Here is a 23,915-nt window from a genome sequence, read left to right on the forward strand (position 1 = left end):
TAGTTCAGGATAGAAAACCACAGAGAGACTCTGTTCCATCTTGTGGAGTTGGGAATTTCTTTGGGAAGAATCTCGAAAGGAGGAACCTGATGTTTGTTGACTGAATTAAGTGATGTTATGTTGCTCATCTGGAAAGAGAAGTCAAAACTAGCATCAAAATGGCTTAAAACACCACTGCACACCAGGGAAGCTAGTACTGAACAACTTCTGAGTCCCAAGTATATACGAAGCACATTAGCTCAAAGTTCTGTGAGCTAAGTGTTACTTTATTTCTGTTTCACAGATTAAGAAACTGAGGATCGACAAGTTAAATAATTTCTAAGTAGCTTTTGGTAGTTCTGTAATCATCTTTTCAATCTATTATATGTGGTTGCTGTATATTCTAATTTTCCATTTCTTCTCTAGTCAATTTTGATTACTTATATTTGCTAGGAATTGGTTCATTTCCTACAGATATTTCCACTGAGCCACCCAGGCGCCTTAAAGATTTTATTTATTTATTTGACAGAGAGAGAGATCACAAGTAGGCAGAGAGGCAGGCAGAGAGGCAGACAGAGAGAGAGGAGGAAGCAGTCTCCCTGCAGAGCAGAGAGCCCGATGTGGGGCTCGATCCCAGGACCCTGAGATCATGACCTGAGCCGAAGGCAGCGGCTTAATCCACTGAGCCACCCAGGCGTCCATTTCCTACAGATATTTAAACTTGCTGCCATAGGAACACCTGGGTGGCTCAGGCAGGTAAGCATCCGATTCTTGATCTTAGCTCAGGTTTTGATCTCAGGTCATGAGTTCAAGCTTTGCATCCGGCTCCAGGCTCACTGTAGAGCCTGCTTAAAAAAAACTTGCTGCATAGCTTCACACTTTGTATTTTTGGGGAGATTTTTTTTAACTTTGCAAATCAATTTAATTGCAGCATAATTTGCATATAATAAAATATGACCATGTATCATTTTCATTTTTATTTATTTTTGCCTATGTATCTTTCTTTAAGTATTTAACCCAATGCATTATGACAAAGGTCTACACAATCTATATTGTCTATATTGGCACAATCGTATATAGAACTTTTCCATAATCCCAGAAGTTTCTTTTGCTTCTTTGCAGTCAACCCCCACCATCTGGCCCTGGGAAATCACTGAGCTGCTCTTTGTCACTTTAAAATAGGTTTTGTCTTTTCTAGACTTTCATAGAAATGGGATTATACTATATGCCCTCTTTTGTTTGCAATTTGTGTGTTTTGGTGAGTTTAATGGTTTCAGATTTATCCACGCTGTTGTAAGTACCAGAATTTGTTACTTTTTACTGCCAAGTGGCATTCCATTGAATGAATACACCACAATGTTAATCATTGTCCTGTTGTTTTCAGCTTTTGACTTCTATAAATGTTACATATTCATAACAAATCACCACAAAACTTAGTGATCTATTTAAAAAAATTTTTGTCCTTGTTACATTTTTGTTTTAATGGGTTTCAAAATTCTGTGACAGATTTTTGGTCAAGTTGTTTCCATAAAAAAGTACTGATTTTAAAAATTAATAACTTAAATCTTTCATACACACACATAAAACAAATGGTCCACAAAACAGTCCCCTTTCTTTCTGAAGGTTTTATGATGCACTGTTATTATTAAACCAGTCTTTTACTATTAAACTTAAATGGCCAATTGATATAAACAGTTCTGAGGGCATTCTTCCATCACTGATTAAGACCGTAGGGAGCTGGGGTGCCTGGGTGACTCAGTCAGTTAAAGCCTCTGCCTTCAGCTCAGGTCATGATCTCAGGGTCCTGGGATCAAGTCCCGCATTGGGCTCTGTGCTCAGCGGGGAGCCTGCTTCCCCTACTCTCTCTGCCTGCCTCTGCCTACTTGTGACCTCTCTCTCTGTCAAATGAATAAATTAAAAAAAAAAAAAAGACTGCGGGGAGCAGGTATTAGGAATAATATTCAATTAGCTTTCTGAGCTTTCTGGGCAGACTTGGTGACCTCACCAGCTCCAGCTGCCTTCTTGGCCTCTGCTTTGATGACACCCACAGCAACTGTCTGCCTCACCTCAGAGACAGCAAAACGGCCCAGAGGAGGATAATCAGAGAAGCTCTCAACACACACAGGCTTGCCAGGAACCATATTAACAATGGCAGCATAACCAGATTTTAAGAACTTGGGACCATCTTCCAGCTTTTTTCCAGAATGACCATCAATCTTCTCCTTCTGCTCAGCAATCTGGCAGGCACTGTGAGCTGTGTGACAGTCCAGCACAGGTGCAAATCCAGCACTGATCTGGCCTGCATGGTTCAAGCAGCTATGAAACCAGCAGTTTCCATGGATGGGTCATTTCTGCTGTCACCAGCCACACTGCCACAATAAACATCTTTGACAGATACGTTCTTGACATTTAAGCCCACATTGTCCCCAGGAAGAGCCTCCCTCAAAGCTTCATGATGCATTTCAACAGACTTAACTTCCGTTCTAACAATGACTGGAGCAAAGGTGACCACAATGCCAGTCTCCACTCAGTCCACAGGGACAGTACCAATACCACCAATTTTGTAGACATCCCGGAGAGGCAGACACAAGGGCTCATCAGTTGGACAAGTTGGTGGCAGAATGCAATCCAGAACTTCGAGCAGTGTGGGTCCACTGGCATTCCCATCTTTACGGGAGAATTTCCATCCCTTCAACCAAGGCAAGTGAGCACTTGGCTCCAGCATGTTGTCACCGTTCCAACCAGAAATTGGCACAAATGCTACTATGACAGGGCTGTAGCTAATTTTCTTAATGTAGGTGCTGACTTCCTTAACGATCTCCTCATATCTCTTTTGGCTGTAGGGTGACTCAGTGGAATCCATTTTGTTAACACCAACCATTAGTTGTTCTACACCCAGTGTGTAAGACAGAAGGACTTGCTCCTGGGTCTGCCCATTGTTGGAGAAGCTGCTTCAAATTCACCAACACCAGCAGCCACAATCAGAACAGCAGAGTCGGCCTGAGATGTGCCTAGAATCACGTTTTTGGTAAAGTCTCTCTGTCCTGGGGTGTCAGTTATGGTCACATAATACTTTCTGGTCTCCAGTTTCCATAGGGAGACATTAATGGTGATACCATGTTCATGTTCAACTTTCAGTTGATCCAAGACCCTTACTTGAAGGAGCCCTTTCCCATCTCAGGAGTCTCCTTCTCAAACTCTTCGATAATTCTTTTGTTGATCCCACCACATTTGTGGATCAGATGACCATGAGTCCAATGACGATATGCTGATGTGATTCTTTTCCTTTCCCATTTTGGTTTAGGTTTAGTGGTGGTTTTCATGACATCTGTGTTCTGGTGGCAAACCCATTGCAAAAAAAGAAAACTTAGTGATTTAAAAGGGAAATATTATTATACCACAGTTCCTGTGGGTCAGGAATTTGGGTCTATCTCTGCCTCTGGGTCTCTCACAAAGCTGTAAGCAAAGTGTTGGCCAGGCTGCTCATTCTCACTTTCACAGAGCCGGCAGGATTCCATTTCTTGAAAGCTATTGGCCTAAGAGCCTCAGTTCCTCTCTTGCTGTTGGTCAGGGGCCTCCCTCAATTCCTGGTCATATGGGCCTCTTCAAAGAGAAGCTCATAATGTGCCTAGTGGCTTCATCAGAGTGGTGAGGATGAGAGTAAAATAGAGCAAAAATATGAAAACGAGTCTTTTCGAACCTAATCTCAGAGGCGGCATCTCCTCACTTTTGCCATAATCTCTTTGTAAGAGATAAATTGGTAGCTTCAGCCCCAAAAGGAGGGTGCTGCATGAAGGCATGAGTTTTAGGAGGCAGAGATCACTGGGATCCATGAGAGGGGTTGCCTTTCACAGACTGCAATGAACATTTGCATATAAGTCTTTATGGGGACATGTTTTCATTTCTCCTGGTTAAATACCTAGAAATGGAATTGCTAGCTCATATGGACACCTTGGAAGAAATTGACAGATCATTTTCTCTGGTGGCTGTATCACATTACACTCCCATCAGCAGTGTGTGAGGGTCCCAGTTGCTCTACAAGCTTGACAACACCTCCTACTGTGAGTCTGTTCAGTTTTGGCCACCGGAATGGATACGAAGTGGTACACTTTCATGGTTCTAATTTGCATTTCCCTGATGCCCAATGATGTTGAGCATCTTTTTATGTGCTTATTGACCAATTGTGTATATCTTCTTTTATTATTTCAAATCTTTTGCCCATTTTCTATTTAGTTATCTTCTTATTGTTGAATTGCAAGGATTATTTATGTCGTCAAGTTCCAAGTCATTCATACACACACACACACACACACACAGTTTGTGTACATATACACAAACATATACATGTACAAATACATATATATGGATTTGTTCTGGGAAATTTAAAGGACAAAGTTACCACTCCCAAGGCTGGAGGACTTCTCCAGGTTATCAGCATGTTTAGAGGACTTTTTCTGTAGCTAACTTTTATAGTCCTGAGGGTAGTCCTCTGAGCCACCAGAGCATGTAGCAGAAAGCCTCAGTCTAAAGTAAATTGGAGGCAGGGCGCCTGGGTGGCTCAGTCAGTTAGGTGTCTGCCTTTGGTTCAGGTCATGATCCAGGGTCCTGGGATTGAACCCCATATTGGGCTCCCTGCTCAGCAGAGAGCCTATTTCTCCCCCTCCCCCTGCTTGAGTGTTCATGTTCTTTCTCTCTCTCTGTCTCTCTCTGTCAAATAAATACATAAAATCTTAAAAAAAAAGATCTTATGTATTTATTTGACAGATAGAGATCACAAACAGGCAGAGAGGCAGTCAGAGGGAGAGGGGGAAGCAGGCTCCCTGCTGAGCAGAGAGCCTGATGCGGGGCTCGATCCCAGGACCCTGAGCCAAAGGCAAGGTTAACCCACTGAACCACCCAGGTGCCCCAAATACATAAAATCTTAAAAAAAAAATAAAAGATTTAAAGTAATTTGGAGGTTACCTTTGGGCTGCTAGTCCAGCCAGGGGTCAGTCTTTTAGTCCTCTTGCTGACTCTACTCCCGACTCATAGGCTTCTATCAGGCAAATTGTTTCTGTGTCACAGTTTACTCCTCTATAAAATAGAAGTATCAAGCCTGAGAGTCTGAGGTACAATTAAATTAATGTCTGAAATCATTAACTTTGAGAGTGAGCAAGCTAGTACACGTGAAGATTAAAAAGCAGTTATGCTTTGTTGGTTTGATTTTTATTTCTTGTTTAGTCATCATTTAACCACAGGGCATTTTTTATGTTCACCAAATGATTTCGTGTCTTAGTCATTCTTCACAAAAACATCATCAGATAGAATCACGTGGAAGGGAAGGAGGAGACAGAAGGGGGAAGGGGTGAAGTGGGGAGGCGGTCCCTAAGGAGCTATGTCACTTAGGGGAGTCAGAGAACAAGTGAGGATTGAAGGGGAGGACGGACTGTAACCTGGAAGTTTCCATCTCCTTGGCAGGAATACTGCACTTGTCTTCCTGGAGCCTGGTAGCATCACCACACAGTAGCTGATGGAGAAGTTCAGCTATTCAGGTCGGGGGCTTCCTTGGAATGGGGAGCTGGAAAATTCCGGAAGCCTTTCCATTTCCTCTGTCTCACTATCGAAACTTGGCACTAGTACTTGGAAACTATTAAATCACTAATTCTAGTCACCATTTTGGGGGGAAACCTAAGTGTCTCTGTTCTATCTTTTAGAATCCTCTCCTTGCCCACAGGCCTTCTCAGAGAGTTTCCTTGGCTCCTGCTTCCCTAGTTAGAACCTTAATAATACGTGGTTAATACTCAGTCTATGTCACTTACCGGCTTCCTCCAGATGGCAGAGCTGTTTATGCACTTCAAGTCATTATGTGTGGAGTGTGGCCACCACAGGTCTCTGTCCTTCTGACGAATATTAACCAGCATTTATTGGGTTCTTATTAAGTCTCAGTCATTGTTCTAATTGCTTAATATGGATCACAACACTTAGTTACCATGATAACCCTATGAGGTAGATATTATTATACTCTTTATACAGATACAGAAAAAGGCACAGAAACTTGCCTGGTCGTGGGAAGTGGGAGTCTGGGATTCAAGCCCAGCCAGTCTGATTCCAGAGTCTTTAGTCTGCTCTAATGCCTGGCCTTCCCAATACAGGGAAAGCCCCTGTGTTGCCCATGCCAGACCATGTCATTTGGTTATACAAATACCTATGTCGTTGTCATTGGGTTATGCAAATACCTATGGAATTACATTAAATGAGAATAGTGGAAAAGAAGGTAGGCCATTTGTAACCATGGTACATTTTCACATTCTAGTATTTGGGCCCTGATTTCAGGAAAATATCTGCAAATGAAACTTGCAGGAAAATGACAGAGGGAAGAGCCAAGTGTAGCAGAAAGAACCCTGAAGCTTAGCTGAAATCGGGCTTCAGGTCCCACCCATGAAACTTAGCAGCCTTGAGTCCTCGGTGAGGAATTTAGGCTGGTGGAGCTTCACTTTTCTCATCCATCAAAGAGAACTAATGTTTATACCCACTTCGAAAGTTCATCGTGAAGATTAAGTGAAGTAAGGTATGAAACGTGTGTTTTGTAAACTGTAAAGCATTATAAAAATTTGCTTTCATTTAAAATAAAATTATAGAAACTATGCATTTAAAAATCATTTAAAAAATGAAATGGAAAAATGAAAACATGTTCTCCTGATTAAAAATATAATTCCAGTTCCAAGAATAGTGACTTGTGAGTCTTCAGTTGGTTTTCTCTTTTACACATCAGATCTCCGGCTCAGTTTCCACCTTAGCAATTAGACCCAGAGTCCAGATGTCAATAGCAGTTTTATTTTAATGGGGCCATCTGAAAATGAGTTTTTCTAACTCCACCTAAGAGTCAGTCTTTAGTTTTAATTTATTTAATCAGAGTCATGTTTAAAGAAAACTATGCTCATATAGAAAAGACCCACTATTTGCTCCCTTCCATAAGAAAGTCACCTTGAAAATACTTTCTTTGGCCATGGATATCAAGTACAAGTCTCCCTTGTGAGAGAGGGAGCAAAGAGTAGAAAAACTGTAACTTTCTAAAAAGATATTATTTATTTATTTATTTATTTATTTATTTGAGAGAGAGAGAGAGAGAGAGAGATCATGAGAGAGAGCACAAGCAGGGAAAGAGGGAGGAGCAGGATCCTCACTGGGCAGGGAGCCCCATGTGGGCTCAATCCCAGGACCCTTGGGCTCATCACCCAGGCCAAGGCAGATGTTTCACCGACTGAGTCACTCAGGTACTCTGAAAAGCTCTAACTTTTAAACAGTGATCTCCATTTCTTTTCTTTTTAAAAGATTTTATTTATTTATTTGACAGCCAGAGATCACAAACAGGCAGAGAGGCAGGCAGAGGAGGTGGGGGAAGACGGCTCCCTGCTAAGCAGAGAGCCCGATGTGGGGCTCGATCCCACGACCCTGAGATCATGACCTGAGCCTGAGATCATGACCTGAGCCGAAGGCAGAGGCTTAAACCACTGAGCCACCCAGGCACCTCATCTTTTTTTTTTTAAAGAGATTTTATTCATTTATTTATTTATCAGAGAGAGAGAGAGAGAGCACAAGTAAGCAGGGTGGCAGACAGAGGTAGAGAGAGAAGCAGGCTCCCTGCGAAGCAAGGAGCCCAATGTGGGACTTGATCCCAGGACTCTGGGATCATGATCTGGGCTAAAGGCAGCAGCTTAACCGACTGAGCCACCCAGGCATCCCAACAGTGATCTCCACTTCTATCAGAAGAATTGTTAGGACCAAGATGGCATCTTTTTTACAACAAACAAAATTTATTTTTCTTCAATTTGTTTTCTCCACCAGGAAAGTGATCATGTCAGGAACCATGAAGTATTAAAAGGAAAGTATATTTAAACTACCATGAAGTAGAAATACTTATTCATGGTCTGGCATGGGCAACCAATTTGTGCCTGAGGAAGCTGAGAGCACATGTAGTCCCACAAACAGTATGGAAGACAGGCATTAATAAGTTCTTAAGAACTATTAGAAGATGAACAAAATGTAACTGATGTGGCAGGGTGCCTCTTTTCCAGCTTGCAGTAATGAGCTTCCCTTACCTATCAAAGTGGGAGGCAGCCTACACTTTTGGCTTTATGATCTCTCATGCCTGAAGTTTTTCCCAGACTCACTCTCTGTCTCTCTCTCTTTCTTTTTCCCTCTCTCTCTCTTTTGGTCTGACTCTCTCTCTCTCTCTTTCTCTCTCAATCTCTCTGTCTCTTCCTCTTTCTCCTCTTGCTAATGGCCAAATGTGAGTCCAAAAAAAAGAGAAAATACACACTAGGCTATTTCCACCCTTTCCTCACCATGACTTGAAATTAATGATAGAGATTGCACCAGTTCTATCCCAGCCATCCTCCAGTAGGGGGTACACGCGTGTGCGCGCGCACACACACGCGTACACACACATTTTAGCATGCACACAGAGTGAAGTCTCAGCATCACTCCCTTTTCTCAAAGGGAAATCTCTTGCATGTGGTGGATTGAAAGCCCTTTAAACTACCTATTGCCTAAATTATAATAATCAGACAAGATACAGTCAAGCCCAACACAGTCCTTGTACATGGGGAAGGTCCAGGAAGAAAATGTGCAAATGACTTTGGACTAGGTATTGGACTGCTTTATTTGTAAGAAAATTCATATGCTTTGTGTTGTGGGAGATTTAAGTCAGTTTCAAGATAGATTTTCAATATAGGCAATTTTCATCTAACATTAGAAATCATCTCACTTTAGAAATCAATCTATCCCTCCCTGACTATCATACCCATCCATCTTTTTTTTTTTAAGATTTTATTTTTATTTATTTGACAGAGAGAGATCACAAGTAGATAGAGAGGCAGGCAGAGAGAGAGAGAGAGAGGGAAGCAGGCTCCCCGCTGAGCAGAGAGCCCGATGTGGGACTCGATCCCAGGACCCCGAGATCATGACCTGAGCCGAAGGCAGTGGCTTAACCCACTGAGCCACCCAGGCGCCCCCGCATCCATCTTTTTGATGTTCACCCCCCATGCCCTACCCCACTGTATCAAAGTTCTTTATTAAAGCAGTAGGTAAATCTCAAATGCGTATTTCAGAACAGGAAAATAAACATTAAAATGCTTACAGGCTGAGAGTTTTGTGCCTTATTAAAAAATGAGCCTTCATAGAGCTTTTAAAGGATGGGAGTCCTACATCTCACATACATCTCTTCTCTCCTGCAAGTCTCTCATTCTAATGATGCCACTCTGACCCTCAAAAAATCCTCCTCTGTTCCACCTCTCCATCCTCCCAGTAATGCCTTGGCTTTTGTCTTCCTGCCTGTTGCTCATCTCCCAAGGATATGGTCTCATGCCATGAATGAGGTTGAATGCTGGTGCTCTCATTCCCATTTCAACTCCCCTCCAATCAAAATATGTCCCCATGGTGAAGAACATTACATTTCTGTGAAAGCATTTATTTGCCTTAGTGGCACAGGTTTGACCTGTTTGTGAGCCAAGTTTTTATTTTTTTTATTTTTTAAAAGAGCTTGTGATGCCATCAAATAAGAACTTAATCCACAGTAAACAAATTTTAAATACTCAAAAGAGAGAGTTAAAATGGAACAGTGTTTTCGACTTGTGTTTAAAGTTTGAAGTTAGAGATTAGTGACTTTAACTAGAAATTTAGGATCATTGTCATAACAGAATTCAAAGCATGAGTAATTATCTTTTTGTATGGCCTCAGCATGAGGCAAGGCAAGAGACCACAACACTGGCCTGTGCTTGTTATTTGCACAGTTAGGACTGGAGAACCAGAGGAGAGAGCTGGGGAAATAAACTTCATCAAGACTACATCTTCTATTCCGGTCACACAAACTTTTGGAAGAAAAAAACAAATGAACACACCTCATTTACCCTCTTCAGCCTACAAAACTTCAGGCTGCATTGCTGCTCTTTCCCTATACAAATCTCCACAGTGGAAAATACTTTAGACACCAGTTAGACCTACAAACACATAGGCAATGATAGTGTAGGAAGAGATGCATGTTTTACTGCTGCTAGAAATAAGGAGAGCAAGCCACACCTGAAGATGACTAGGAACCATGGAGTTTAATCATCTCAGTGTTTTCTAAGAAGAGCCAGTCACTTCCTTCTCTTTAATTGCTTATTTGTAGCCTTCACTTATTCCTGAAGGTTGCATGTAAAAATATCATGGGGCTTGGCTTAGCAGAATGTGCTACATGAAACAAGATAGTTTGGATGGAAAAACCTTTCTAATCAAGACCTGAGAGAAAATTGGGTCTAGAACACAGAGAGGTGCAGCTCACACCCTCCAGATCCCAAAGAGTTGCATAAGCTAAGACTTTAGCTTATTATTATTATTATTAATTATTATTGAGTGATTTGAATACAGTTATAAAAGCTGAAGTCTACATTGTAGGAGTGAGACAAGTGGTACTGCTTTAAAAAATTTTTTTTTTAAATTTAAACTCAGTTTAGTTACCATATACTGTATTATTAGTTTTAGAGGTAGAATTTAGTGCTTCATCACTAAATAACACCCAGTGCTCATTCCATCAAGTGCCTCCTTAATGCCCATCCCCCAATTACCCCATCCCCCCACCCATCTCCCCTTCAGCAACCGCCGGTTTGTTTTCTATAGTTAAGAGTCTCTTATAACCATAAGAGACTCTCTGTTTTCATTTTGTTTATTTTTTCCTTCCGTCCCCTATGTTCATCTGCTTTGTTTCTTAAATTGCACATATGAGTGAAGTCATATGGTATTTGTCTTTCTCTGACTGACTTATTTCGCTTAGCATAATGCCCTCTAGTTCCATCCATGTAGTTGCCATGGCAAGAGTTCAATCTTTTTGATGGCTGAGTAATATTCCATTGCATATATAGTCCATATAAAATTCTAAATTATCTTTGATCCTATTATTCCTGGTTGAGAAGTTTGAATGTGCTTTTGAACAGGATCAAAGTAGACATATTAAAACTTTAAGATGCAAGGATTGTTTTTGAAGGGGGCTTTCTATTTTTTAGTAGTGGAATCTTCCTATCACATTTATTCTCTGTTCCTTCCAAAGAAACATCCATAGAACATTAAAAATGTGGGGAAACTATGGTTACACTCATCAAAACAAGCATACAGCATTGCTACCATGTATTTTCAGTACCTTCAGGAAATTTATTGTATGTGGCAGCTTTCAATTATATGTAGTGTAGGCCACTGACTGTGAGCTAGTCATATACCTGCATGCCAACTAATAAGTCATAATTTCTAGAGTGAAAAATCTGTGTACCAGACCTGGAACCTTTGTGACACTGCAGCATTGTTATTTTGGAAGTGCTATAATTTGATCTATAATGAGGCAACTATGTGTGACTCACGCTCTGGAAAGTAGCCAGCTCTCCTCTCCTGTGTAGGAGCTGTTACGTGGTAGAGTACACATGAGGGACTAGGAAGAACTTATGGAAAAATTAAATGACCCGACAACATCTGTAAGAAAATATAGAAAGAGTTGAGATGGTTAGATTCAGAGATGGGAAGACTAAACAGGAAGTTCAGTTTTGTGAAGGCTCTACCATTTTGTTGTTGTCTATACTGGGACAGCCACTTTGTTTTTGCAGGACTGTGTGCCTCCTGAAAGCCATGGCTCAAGCCATGGCTGTAGAGCCATCATCTTGCTCTACAGCATCATAGATGCAGAGTGTTACAGCTGTGCTGTTTTGTGACATCAAGTGCCAAGAATGATGGGGCCTTAATATGTAAGAGTAGATATAAAGCCATCTACTGGCTTGAATAATGGTTTTGTAGTGACTTATGAATTTCATGTCTAAGTTTGGGTTGTTTCACGTTTGGTACCATCGGTATTACTGAATGCCTATTAAGTGCATAGCATTTGGGAAATATCATACTGTCAATTAGCCATCTATTAAACATACTGAAGGAATATACAAAATGCCAACATTTGTTGAGCATTTTTATTTGTTTTTAAAATTTTATATGTAGTAACCCATTTAATAATTGTATATGTGCTGTCGAAGCAAGCACTCATTCAATAATTGTAAATACCTTGTGGAGTAAATACTATTATTATTCCCATTTTATAGATATAAAACTAGAAAGCTAAATAGCTAAAATAACTGCGTTATTTAAAAGGGCTAACTCACTTCCTTAAACTCACATAAATAGTAAATGGCATAATCTGGATTCAAACCCAGGTATTCTAGATCTAAATTCTTTAAAAAAAAGAGAAAAAGGTTTATTTTTTTATTATTTTAGAGAGAGAGAGAGTGGAGGGAAGGACAAAGGGAAAGGGAGAGACAGAATCTCAAGCAGACTCCCCTCTGAGGGCAGAGTCCAATGTGCGGCTCTATCTCACAACCCTGAGATCATGACCTGAGCTGAAACCAAGAGTCAGATGCTTAATCCACTGAGCCACCCAGTGATACCTAACACTTATACTCTTATCTACTCAGCTATATATGATTTTTTTAAAAAAGTGTATAGATAATCATTTAAAAATTTACAAACAGAATTTGATAAAATGTAGATGAATTACACATGTTGTAAAAGCTGATATTAATTAATAATTGCTATGAGGAAAGAATCTATGAATTAACTTTTTCATAACCAACAATTACCTCTTTCTTTTTTTCTTTCTTCCTCTTTTTTCCCAATAACCTTTGAGATTCTTGTTTTACTTGTGAGACATAGTATTTGTGTTTCAAAACAAAACATCCTCCCCTCTTCTCTGTTTATGTTAAGGGTGGCAATGTGTATCACAGCAAATGTCATTGAACTTGGAAGTATTACGGGCTTGGTGGAGACAGCTCAGGCTCTATTGTAAAACCATAGTAGGCACATGACTTCCTGGAGTAATAACATATAGAGATAAGGTCTCAGAAGTACATCTGTAAAGACAGAATTCAAAATAGTCATAATAAATTGTGAGATCACTCAGTACTATCTCCTTTCAGAGATCCTTTCACTTTCCTACTATAATAGTCTGTGAATTTTACTCATCTTCATTTCCTTGAGCTGTTAGAGCAGTATTAAGGGGAAAAAACGTAAACCATATAAAATACAAGCAGATGTCCAACAAAACCAGAAATCCACATTATGTTGTATATGTTTAAGTTCCTTGTTTTTTTAGGAATGAAATAAAATTTCATGAATGCAATTGCTTCCCTTTGAACTTTTCTGTACTCCTAATTCCCTTCTTCCCTTCCCAGAGTGAATGCTGTCACAAGTATGGTACGTATCTTTTAGGTCTATATTTTCAATTTTTTTTCTGTTTTTATATGTAATAAAGAACGTTATATACAATTTTCTGATTTTTTAAAAGATTTTTTTTTATTTATTTGACAGAGAGAAAGAGAGAACACAAATAGGGGGAGCAGCAGGCAGAGGGAAAGGGAGAAACAGGTTTCCCACTGGGCAATGAACCCGATGTGGGGCTTGATCCCAGGGCCTTAAGATCATGCCTGAGCCAAAGGCAGGCACTTAACCAACTGAGCCACCCACGCACCCCAACAATCTTCTGATTTTTAACATTTTGGTATTATACTACACATGTCTATATACTATATATATAGTATATACTATACTAAATACTAATATTATACTATACATGTCTCTTTGCACTTCTTTTTTTTTATTTTAATTTTTTAAATTAACATATAATGTATTATTAGCCCCGGGAGTACAGGTCTGTGAATTGTCAGGTTTACACACTTCACAGCACTCACCATAGCACATACCTTCCCCAATGTCCATAACCCCACTACCCTCTCCCTAGCCCCCTCCCCCCGGCAATCTTCAGTTTGTTTTGTGAGATTAAGAGTCTCTTATGGTTTGTCTCCCTCCCGATTCCATCTTGTTTCATGTATTCCTTTCCCATCCTCCAAACTCCCCACATTGCCTCTCAACTTCCTCATATCAGGGAGATCATATGATAATTGTCTTTTTCTGAGTGACTTATTTCGCTCAGCATAATACACTCTAGTTCCATCCATGTCGTCACAAAAGGCAAGATTTCATTTCTTTTGATGGCTGCATAGTATTCCATTGTATATCTATACCTTATCTTCTTTATCCATTCATCTGTTGATCTACATCTAGGTTCTTTCCATAGTTTGGCTATTGTGGACATTGCTGCTATACACATTTGGGTGTACGTGCCCTTTCAGATCACTACGTTTGTATCTTTAGGGTAAATACCCAGTTGCACTTTCTTTTTTTAATATTATTATCATGATGGTATAATAGGGTTCATTCATTTTAACTGCTATATGAGATTACCACATGAATAAAACACATTTTATTAATGCATTTCCTTGACTTTAGAAATATGTAATATATCTAATTTCTCTCTTTTTTAAAAAAATTGTCTTTATAAACAATTTTGCTCTGATCTTTTATCCCTTTGCACACATAAGAGAACTTTTCTAGAGAATATATTTAGAAATGGGTATGCTGGGGACTAAGATATGTGCAATTTATGATCTTACTAAAAACTGGCAAATTGTTATCTAAAGTGGCTGATTTCATTTATACCTCCATCATAAATATATGAAAATTCTTGTTTACCCACCAGTACTCAGATTTTTAAGATTTTGTCAGTCTGATGGATATAAAATGGTATCTCAGAACTGAACTTCATTTTAAAGTGAATTTAAAACCATCACAGAATCAGCGCTAGTAATTATATTTACAAAGTACTATGATGCAAGAAGTTAGAATTTCAATTCTGTCTTGCTCAGATTTTCCCATTCTTTGCATTCTGATGATTTTTGGCAAACTATACAGAGACATATTAATTCTCTGCTAAGAACATGTGTGACTATTCAGCTAGAAGTAGTAGTAAACAATATAGGATAGAACTTAAAAAATTTCAGATGGAATAAAGTAAAATATGTTCATTGTAGAAACATTATAAAATGCAGAATACAATGAAGAAGAAAATAGACACTGAGAGCATTTTTTTTTCTAGCCAAATAAATATATGGCAAGGTTGGTTTTTTTTTCTCTCAGAAAATTTGTGTCAGGAGCATGTTTTTTAAAATCTATATTTTTCAGTTGACCAATGAATATATTGTGAACATTTCCCATTTCATTAAGTTGTTTTATAAAACAATGTCTTTAATGACTTCATACTTCCCTCAGGTGAAGTTAGCCTATTTTATGTAATACACCCCCCAGTTTAGACACCTCTGCTTTTTCTTTGGGATAAGTTTCTAGAAGTGGCATTCCTGGGTTAAAGGGCATGAATGGTTTTTCTTTTTTATGATTTTATTTATGTATTTGAGAAACAGAGGGAGCAGAAGCAAGGGGAGCAGCAGAGGGAGAGGGAAAAACCAGATGTCCCACTGAGTGGGAAGTCTTGATACGGCGCTCCATCCCAGGACCTTGAGATCATGACCTGAGCTGAACGCAGATGCTTAACAAACTGAGCCACCCAGGCACCCCAGGGCATGAATGGTTTAAAGAAGGAGTCAATGAACTCTTTCTGCAAGGAGCCGATAAATATTTTAGGCCTTGTGGGACGTGTCTCTGTCATAGTCATTGTAGCATGAAAGCAACCATAGATAATATGTAAATGAATGAACATGGCTATGTTCCAGAAAAGCTTAATTTAAACACTGAAATTTGAATTCTGTGTAATTTTCACATGTCACAAAAAGTTTTTTTTTCTTTTTTTTTAACCATTTAAAAATGTAGAAATCATTCTTAGCTTGTGGGCTGTTACAGAAAGAGTGGTGGCTGTAGCTTGTCAAAGATCTTGGTCTCAGATTCTATTAGAATATCAGAACTGATGAAACCTTATGAATGAATTAGTATAACTTGTTCCTTTCAAATACCAGAAAGAGAGGGCTAGAGACTGTAAGTAACTGACTAAGTTGCCTGCATTATTCATGTATACATAGGGCATCAATTCTACATGTCAGAAGAAAATAATTTCATTACCTATTTAGAAAGAACTACAATCCCAAAACAAACAGATATTTCCAACTGAATAAAGGGTGTGCAGGATTTCTCTGTTATTTCTTACAACTGTATACAAATCTATAATTATCTCAAAGAAAATTTTCATAAAAAAAGAGATATGTTTAAGCTAAAGAAAATCAAATTTTCTAGAAGCCACATCCTGATGTAAGAAAAAATCAGGAAACAATCTTTCCTTCTAAATAGCATTTTAAAATGTTTCATTAGCAATCATTTAATTTCTTGATGTAGAAACCAGTGCCTGTAAGAGTTAATGACATAGACATCATGATACCAAAGCCAGTGCCAAACAAATTCACATGTACTTAGAAAGAAAAATGCCTTAGAGCTTGCAGTCTTCTTTATATATGCAGCTTTATGAATTCTGTTACAGGGAAGTTTTATAGCTAACAGTTTTTTTTAAAAGGTTTTATTTACTGGGGTGCCTGGGTGGCTCAGTTGGTTAAACGTCTGCCTTTGGCTCAAGTCATGATCCCTGGGTCCTGGGATGGAGCCCGGTGTTGGGCTCTCTGCTCAGCAGGAACCTGCTTCTCCCTCTCCCTCTGCTGCTTCCCCTGCTTGTGCGCGCTCTCTCTCTCTGTCAAATAAATAAATAAATAAATAGTATTTTTTAAAAAGATTTTATTTACTTATTTGAGGCAGGGAGAAGAGCAGAGGGGAGGGAAAGAGAGTGCCCTGAGTGTGGATCCCAATGTGGGGCTTGATCCAAGCACCCTGAGATCATGACCTGAGCCAAAACCAAGAGTTGGATGCTTAACTGACTGAGCACCCCACAGCTAACTTCTTGTCATGAGAGATAAACCTGACCAATGAGGGCCACTCTTAGGGCACTTGGAGGCACCAGGGATATCTCTGCACCGTCTTCACTAGAATACTACCGTCCTGTCATTACACTACTTTGCAATGCAACAGAAAAACCAGTCACGTCTACAATGGGCCCACCCCAACTGCAAACCATCTGTAATGGGAATAAAATATCAGACACCTCATCACTTCTGGTGAGTCTCCTGTAGAACACATAGGCCTGTACTGGAGCTCCTAATGGTCAAATATAGTTTGGAATTCTAAAATAATACATCAAGATAAGAAGAGGGCTTGTGGGGTTGGGGACTTCGTAGCAGCCCACAGCCCAGATTTCACTCTATCCCCTTCCTTCTGTTTAATGTGTGCCTCTGTGAACACATTAACTCAGTTGAACTGAGCCTCACCGTCCCCCAGTCCAGACAACCTCGGTTTTGTTTCCTCCAGAACAGTGCCATTCAATTGCACTTTCTATGATGATGGAAACATTCTGTACCATCTCTTAAGAGAGTCCCCAGCCGCCTGAGTCTGAGCACCTGAATTGTGGCTTGTGGAACTGAGGATGTTTACATTTTTTGGTTCTACATCATTTTAGTTAGTTAAAACTTAAATTCAATTAGCTACATCTGGCTAGTGGCTGCCCTGGTGGACAGCTCGCCTCCAGAGAATTAACCTCTAGCTGAAGTGGGGTCAATTCAATGTCCCATCTTGCTTATTTCAGTCTTGCCCCTTTGCCCCATCTCAGGAGATGGCTGGTGGCACATGTTTGTGGGAATTTGGGAGACTTTGTGTTGTAAATTGCCTAAGTCAGTATTACGGGTGGAATTGTGTCCTCCCAAATTTCCTAGGTTGAAGTCCTTCTTCTTGTATCTCACAATGTGACTTTATTTAGAAATAGGGTCTTTGTAGATGTAATTCATTAAGATGAGGTCATTAGGGTCGACCCTAATCTGATATGGCTGGTGTCCTCAGAAAGGGCGAATACCCAACTTTTGTATCAACATGGACGGGACTGGACGGGATTATGTTGAGTGAAATACGTCAAGCAGAGAAAGTCAATTATCAAATGGTTTCACTTACTTGTGGAGCATAAGGAATAACATGGAGGACATTGGGAGATGGAGAGAAGTGAGTCGGGGGAAATCGGAGGGGGAGACAAACCAGGAGAGACTGTGGACCTGAGAGACAAACTGAGGGTTTTGGAGAAGGGGGTGCAGGGTGGGGTGAGCCTGGTTGTGGGTATTAAGGAGGTTATGTGTTGCATGGAGCACTGGGTGTGGTGCACAATGTATTTTGGAACACTGAAAAACAATAATAAAATTCAAGTTTTCTTCAAAAAGAAAGAAAGAAAGAAAGGGATAAAATTAAAAAAGAAAATAAAGGAGCTTTTTGTACTTAGGGACATGGACACAGGGAAAATACCGTGTGAAGACAAAGGCAGAGATTGGGTGTTGCTTCCACCAGCCAAGAAACACCGAGATTGCCAGCAAACAGGCAGAAGCTGGGGGAGAGGCATGGAACATATTCTCCTTTACAGCCCTCAGAAGGAACTCACCCTGCCTGGGCAGGGTCCCATGTTGGACTTCGGGCCTTCAGAGCTGTGAGAAATAAATTTCTGTTTTCCAAGCCACCCACTTTTTGGCACCCTGTTACAGCAGCCCTAGGAAACTAAGACCCTCGAGGTTCAGTTTTCTCCTTTCTGCCCCTCGTCCTGTTTTAGAGCTTTCCTGCTTTTGTTGCCTTTGTCTCCTCTCTGGTTCTCTACATCCTGGTGGGCACAGGCCTTAAAAAAGCAAAAGCCTTCACTGCCCTGTAAGTGAGGATTTAGGAGGGGTGAGACTAGCTGTGTCCGTATGCCATTTTCCCCGAAAGTCTGGATTTTAAAAATTCTTCCTCCTAACCCCTCCAGTTTGGGATTAAAAAAAATTCTTACTTGAGATCATAAGCCCTTCTTCCCGCTCCCCACCTCAGTATCTCCTCAGAGAAACAAGATGCCCTTGTTGAGAAAACAAATTAAAATATCTCCCAAGGGGCTCAGTGCTGGTTGGCGGTAGAAAAGCAAATCATTTTTAGTGGAGACATGTCTCCACTAACATCTTTATTTTGTTTAAAATAGATGAAGGAAGTCAAAGCTCCAGATGCATGGGGGTGGAGGGGAAGTGGGAGAGAGTGGAATCTTCCTATTTCTGCCTAGAGAAGATGCTATATCACCCAGGAGGGAGGTTTGGACCTGTAAATCTGATCAGCGATGGCTGCGGTGTCTGTTTAGACAGCAATTACACAAAGCTGGGAGTCAGGAAGAAAAGCAAGAATGTGATGAGGCATATATTTATAAACTATTTGATGGAGGCACGATTCCAGGTTGAATAAGAAATAAATGGAGGGGTTCAGATTCCATCTTGGGGATTTCAACAATCACAGCCATAAGGATTTCCTAGGATGGAATGAACTGAAGTTCTTATTTTATATTTTATTATTTTATTTTTTTAAAGCTTTATTTATTTATTTGAGAGAGAGAGAGAGTGCGCATGAGCAGGGGGAGGGGTAGAGGGAGAGAATCTTCAAGCAGACACCCCATTGAGTGCAACCCAGGAGATCATGATCTGAGCCAAAACCAAGAGTTGGGTGCTTAACGGACCAGGGCGCTCCTTATTTCACACTTTAAAAATGAAAATTCATGAAGGATTAAGGACAATTTTATTTTTTGTCCCCATTTCCCATGCAGCCAAGTTTTTTTTTTGCCAATTTTGTCTAAATTAATACCATTATCTTTGATGCCAACTTCTGAATAATACTAATACTGAACAGTCACATTTATTGAACATTAGTATGTGAAAACATTTCAGTTATCTACCGCTGAGTAGCAAGCCACCTCAAATATAGTTTCAAACAACATGAATTATTTCTCATGATTTGACTATTGGATGGGTAGTCATTCTGCTGGGCCCCCTGGACTTTCCCACGTGATTGCCTTGACCAGGGTGTCTCAGGTCTCTGTGTGGCCAACTCGGGCTTTGTCTTAGCATGGCACCCAAGGAGACTCATTCTAATAGCAAAAAAGTAGAAACTGCCAGTCCTCTTATGGACTAGACTTAGAAGTCCCAGAATATCATTTTCACGACAGTCTGTCCATCTGAAGCAAGGCACACTGAAAATTTTTGTTGATCGCAGGACTTGCTGAAGGTCATCTCGATAATGGGCTCTCTGTAGGTTCACTACAAATTTGTGTGTCAATTTCATATTATTCTTAATAGGGGAAAAAAACATTTTGAGTCCAGTAATTATGGAGAATTTTTTAGAAGTATATGTAAGCAGTGTGTCAGCCAAATTAATAGTTTTCACAGCAATAGCTAAACATGCCACTGTGATACCACCAGTTAAATAAAAAATGCCTTCTTGCAAATTTTAGAAACTAGAAAAATAAAGTCACCAGGACAGCCCCGATTCAAGGGGAGGGGAAACAGACCGCACGACTTGGGGCGAGGAGAGGCTGGTGTGTACAGGAACCAGAGGAATTATCTGGAAGCCTTCTACATAGACCCATACTGCGCTCACTGCTTTATATGTGTTACATTGATTCGTCCTCACAATAACCCTATCAGATAATTATTCTTATTGCCACTCAGTAGTAACAGACCCAACACTGCTTGTCTCCAATTGTTTAATACCCAACCCAAGCCAGGGCTTCCCCCAGACCAAATATCCTTTTGCCAATTTGAACATGACCAGAACTCCAGCTTTGGTTAAAGAGCTATGGGTCTGAATCTGATTCTGTTACTTACGTGCAGAATTTCTTAGCTTTTAGTCAAGAACAACTCATTTGTGAACTGGGAATCACAGAGTCTTGCTTAAAGGATTCTGGCAATATAACATATAAACCAAATATATCATTGAAGGAACTGGAATATTAGGAAAGAAGGGCAGTGGTTTTAAAAATGACCACTAAGGAATCAAGAATACTTTTACATGTCTTTCACTAGCATTTCTGTTAATGAATCATATCCATTGTTTATAAAAAGGACAAATAAAAATTGAGAGTGGTTAGAAAGCCTGTCCCAGGTATCTATTGTTTTGTATGAAGCTACTCCAAATTTCCATGGCTTAAAACAATAGTTTATTATTCCTCACAAATCTGTGGACTTATGGGGTAAGGATTCCTTAAGGATTTATTGTTGCAGTAGTCTTTTGGAAAATGCAATCTGTCACAAAGTGCTGTCTAGATTCCTCATTATTAATATCCCAAAGTGGTCTTTTTTACGAGCTCTATCTTTGTTGTCTTACCTTAGTTATTTTGGCAGATTCCACTGCCTGTAATATCTTTGACTAGGAAAGCCTTCTGAGAACCATGGGGTGTCCTCCTGTATTCCCATATCACACTGACCAATTTATTTCAGATGCCTACAGAGATTCATGGAGAAGCCTGGTTGACTGACTTCTTTCTAGTTAAGAAATCTTTTCCCAACCCCCTGTGTGTCTTTGGGAAAATCCCTTAGCCTTCTTGAACATCAGCTTGTTTCTCTGGAAAGCTGGGAAGGGGAGGCTGGACTAGACGATCTCTAAAGGAGTTTTCTATAGCCAACATTCTATGATTTAAAAAAAAAATCATTAGGCAGTACCAAGTCATATATGGAAATGTTGAATCACTCTATTGTACACCTGAAACTAATATGATACTGTATGTTAACTACACTGGAATTTAAATAAAGACGTATAAAAAATCACTAAGCACTATACAAGATATTTCACAATCTAATTTTTGCAGCATCCTCAAAGGTTAGGAAAATATATACTGACAATAATACTTTACCACAAGAACATACACATGGTATAAATTGGGGTCTTGGATTTGTCTGGTGCCTGAACAACTTTGGAATTTGTGCTACTGTAATTAAATAGAAAATATCAGAATAATATATATGAGGAAATAAGATGACTTATAATGGTCTCCTTCTAATGCTAAAGTCTCAGTTTCGTGTAAGTCTGGCTGACATCAGAGACTATTTTAAAGAATTTTTAAGAATACTAAATTATAATCAGTTTTACAGAGCAGCAGCACAAGAATCATATAGTATTGTCCCTTCTGTGCTGCAAGACATTTTGTAGATGGGAAATAAGGAGTTAGAGAGAGACATTTCATCAGGAACGTTAGGTCTGGGTACGTTTAGGAGAGAATCGTAAAAATAATGATGAGCTTAGAAATGACAGTATATGAGTGGTTGAAGCAAGTGGAATGCTGGCTTGGAGAATTTAGGGAACAATACTGTCATGAAAGATTAGAGGGATGTCATCTGTTGGGAAAGACATTTTGAGTAGCTTCGCCTGATAGAAGTAGGTAGAACTTACTAAGTTCAGTGTCAAGGCTTGAGGTCAACAGAAGACATTTTCCAGTCATCACAGCCCATATTCAAGGGCTGTTTCTCCTGAAACAGTGAAGTTTCCATTACTTGAAAGGCTTAAACAGAAACCAGACTGGTTTCAGGCAAACTACCGAAGTACACGGTGGGCATGGGCCTGGATGACTCCAGGAGAGTTTTCAACTTCAGAGTTCTGTCCTTTTTTCTTTCAAGGACATTCTAAGGTTCCTGATAGTGCTAAGATTCCATCAAGCAGCACATGGGAAAAATACTTCTAACAAAGGTTCATGCCAGTATCTCAGAAAAGCATTAAGATTCCAGTGGCTGAATGTTCAAAGTCCAGGAATGAATAGTGCACAAAAGAGGAAGGATGAATACATCAGCTTATGAAAAAATGTTCAGTGACACTGGTAATAAAAGAATGCAAATTTAAATATCTGCAAGACATCATTTTTCATTTATTAAATTGGTGAAGGTAAGAATAATAATACACTATTTTTTTAATAATACACTTTTGATGAAGGTATAGTGAACAGTCTCAAAATGACTGGTTGATTTTTTTTATTTTTTATTTTCTTAAAAGACTTTATTTATTTGAGAGAGAGTGCATGTGCACGTGCACGTGAGTGTATGAGTGTGGGGGAGGGGCAGAGGGAGAGGGAGAAGCAGACTCCCCCCTGAGCAGGGAGCCTGATGTAGGGCTCTCGATTCCAGGGCTCTGAGACCATGACCTGAGCCAAAGGCAGACACTTAACCAACTGACCCACCCAGGTGCCCTGAAAATATAATTTGTTAAAATTTTCCAGGAAGCAGATTAACAATGTGTATCCAAAGCTTTCAAAATCTTGAAACCACTCTATATGAATATTTGGTCATAATAAAGAATTATTACTATTATTAGATGTAATTATGGTGTTACAGTTAAGGTAAAAAACAAAAGCCTTTTTATATTTTAGAGTACATGTTGAGGGGTTTACAGATGAAATAATGTCTAGATTTTGTTTCAAAATTATCCACAGGAGAGTGGATGTGTTAGCATAGGAGTGTAACGAAAAACTGGTTATATAGTAATCATTGTTGAAGCTGGGAAATGGTGACATGGGGATTCATTTTGTTATTTTCTCCATTCTTTATGTGTGTAAAAATTTCCATAATAAAAGGCAAAAACAACAATAATAAAAACATTTCATATCTTCTGACCTAAATAATTTTCCATTTAGGAATATATCCTGATGAAGTAATCTGAATGGCATAGAAAGTTTTAAGCATGAAAGTGATTTCTAAATGCTCCCAGTTTCCCTATTCTGTGGCGTCCCTCACCGCTGTACACCGGCGGCATCCCATTGCTGTCAGGATTAATACCAAGAACTTGAACCCATCTGCATTTGCAGGGTTTTTGGTCATCTGCCTCTGCTTAACTCAGCTTGCCAGGGGCCCCAAACACTCGGGGACCCACTACTTTGGGCTTCGCTCAGGGAATACCCTCTCCTGCCCATCACCCTTCTTTAGGTCAATTCCCACTCCTGCCTCAGAACCCAGGTCAATGCTGCTTGTTGGGGGAGGTATTGCTGCCCTCCCCAGATGTGGTTAGACTCTCTGTCATGTGCTCTCATGGCACAATGTATTCCTCTTTCATAGCCCTTCTTTCAATTCAAATGAAGTAGCTGATTAGGTAATTACACACTAGCTGGTTAATGTCCTCCCACCCCCATCAGTGACCTCCACCCTCTTCCTGTGTCTTCTAGAACTCCCCAATATAGCAGGAAATCAATAATTATGGATTGAGTCCATTAA

The 23,915-nt window shown here is 39.8% G+C and overlaps 1 pseudogene; it reads right to left on the bottom strand.

Moving 5' to 3' along the window:
- Positions 1 to 1,861: 1,861 nt before the first annotated feature.
- LOC123940720 lies at positions 1,862 to 3,302 on the bottom strand (annotated as a pseudogene).
- Positions 3,303 to 23,915: the final 20,613 nt, after the last annotated feature.

This window comes from Meles meles, chromosome 4 (assembly GCF_922984935.1).
Source record: "Meles meles chromosome 4, mMelMel3.1 paternal haplotype, whole genome shotgun sequence".
In the NCBI taxonomy this organism is placed as follows: domain Eukaryota; kingdom Metazoa; phylum Chordata; class Mammalia; order Carnivora; family Mustelidae; genus Meles; species Meles meles.